Source organism: Apaloderma vittatum, unplaced genomic scaffold, assembly GCF_000703405.1.
Source record: "Apaloderma vittatum isolate BGI_N311 unplaced genomic scaffold, ASM70340v1 scaffold4570, whole genome shotgun sequence".
NCBI lineage: Eukaryota > Metazoa > Chordata > Aves > Trogoniformes > Trogonidae > Apaloderma > Apaloderma vittatum.
The window spans coordinates 73,026-75,565 of NW_009692775.1; positions in this window are offsets into that span (position 1 = coordinate 73,026).

The following is a 2,540-nucleotide window of genomic DNA, read 5'->3' on the forward strand; positions in this document are numbered from 1 at the left end:
TTGATGACCTAATTCATGCCAGATTTAATGTTGTTTGGGGTAGAGTCTAAAATTAAACTACTGCCTTAGTTCAAGAGAATCATTAGGCTGTGTCCCTCTCTTGGGAACAGTGCATAGAGGACTTGTCAGACACACTCTCCCACCCTATAAACAGAGTAATCATCTTTTTTCCATTAAATGTTCCCAGGGTAAGCTTCAGAAGAAATTGGGTAGAAAGAGGTTCATTTAAAACGGCAGTGTGGGATTTCCAGTCCTATTTCATGCTGTAATTTTCAATACATGAGATCTTCAAACCAAAATTAGTTTTGATCAAGGGACTGGTTATATGTGTGGCTGATATTTGCGTCTTTTCAGGTGGTATGAGGTCCTTTTGCATCTTAATACAGCTGTTCAGTAAAGAGTCTGAAATAATGAAAACCCTACAGGTTCTTCTTTCATCTAAGCTATGCAACAATATACAATGTATAATTAATAAAGAAAAGCATTGTTGGATTTATTTTGGCTCCGTGTTAGATGATCTGTACAAGTCTCAAACCTTACTTCAAATTAACATACTCTTTGTTCAGCATTACCATTTAATTTTTTTTTTCTAAGTTTATTTTCAGTGACCATTTCTGGCCCTTCCTAAATTGCCAACTCAAGTCAGAGACAATACAGCCCTGCTGTGGCTCTCCTTCAAGATATGTTCAGTATCAGCTGAGGCAGGTAACTGCCATTTTTCTCCTTTGGCTCTTCGTGCACCATGCAGAGTGCTCAGCCGTCCTCTCCAGGCAGGGAGCAAAGGTGCTGCCTTGCTTGGGGCCTGGGTTTCCCTCTGGGGCGCTGGAAGCGTTACGGAAACTGCCTTCTTGGCACCTTAACTCTTCTGTCAGAACTGCCCCTCTGATACGAAGGGAGTATGTGTGAACTAAATACAGTCTAATTTTGACCAGGGCCTACACAAATGTTCTGCATTTAGCTACAGGAGCTGTAGCACTGCAGTGTGGGAGGCAGCTGAGGAAAAAGTAATTATTTTCAGGTGTGTGTGTCACTTGACGAGCACAGCCAGCCAGTGAGTTTCTACTCGTGTAAACTTTGGCATATTTTCAGTATGCCTTTTAGACTTATATAGAGAGTGTCGACGTTTTTAACATTTCAGAGCTGTGTGTGCTCAGATTAGAGTGATTTTATACTAAAATGTGTGTGAATATTGATAACTGACATGTTTAAATATCTTTATAGACATCATATTTTGTATGTTGTTTTTGATATTAAAGGATATACATTTTGCTAGCCTTAACTCTGTTCTTTAAAGTTTTGCTTTGCTAGAAGGGTAAGAAATGAATGTCTAATGTCTTTCATGGTGCTAAAATAACTGTGATCAGCCTCAAATTACTCAGAATAAAGATGGTAGTTCTGAAGTGCCCTATTTGTTACTACATGCATCATTTTTAGTCTTGTTCGCCTGTGAAACTCATAATTTTTTAAAAGTAGTTGTGCTACATTCTGATAATTATTGAATCTCCTGTGCAGTCTTCTGTATAAAAATCTCGACAGCTTTTATTGCCACTGTACTTTGGAATGTCCCGGTTACACGTGCTTCTAAATGAATATATGATGCAACCCATTTACTTATGATTGCACTGAGGATCCATTTCAAGAGCAATGGTTTATAAACCTAAATTACTGAATTCCAGAGTTACGTGTGTCTCAAAGTTTTATCCTTATTTTCAGTTCTGGGGTTTCATATCAAATACACAGAAGAGCTGCATTCACAAAAGGCAGAAGTGAAATTGAGGGATGGAAACTGGCCTAGAAACAGCAGGAGCGGCCTTTTAAAAGAATCCTGTAATTTTTTTGCTTCCTGATCTGCCAGTGTAATTTGGTGGACCTTTGATCAGTTGCTGGCCTGCTACCAATTTCTCCCTGATTTACCTCAGCAGTACCAAGTGTTTCCTCATGGACAGCTTCAGTAAATCATGGGAGTTCATTCACCTTTCCTTTATAGTAGGGCCAAATATTTCATTTTTTTGTAATAAACATATCTGATTATACGGGGGGAGATATTCTCATTCCACTTAGGGTTATTCTCTAGACTGCTTCTATTTCAAATTAAAATTTAAAAAAGATGCCCGAAACCCTTCTAGGAGCCTGAGTACTGTTGCAGAAAAGAGGAGCAGACTGCCGAACACATTTCTTTTATACCTTTATTTTTAGGAAGGTATTTTTATACCGGCATTTATCATGATAGCTAATTAAGGCGGCAAAATACTAACATCTAGAAACGTGTTTTGACTTGCATATGATTTTCGGAAAAGAAATACTGTTATTTTATACTTAAAAATATTTTATTTGGAATCACCTTTACCAATTGGCCTATGAACAGCCGCTCAGGAGTGTTCTGCAGATATCTGATAATCAGATTTTGCACTCCTCCTGAAGATGTGAAGGTGGCTACCAACAGCTGGATTTCAGTGTTACCTTGCAGGGTTGTTTGTCATAGCCAGGTGGTTTTGACGCCTGCATCGGTTCCCTCGGGTTATGCTGAACTGCAGCTGTGC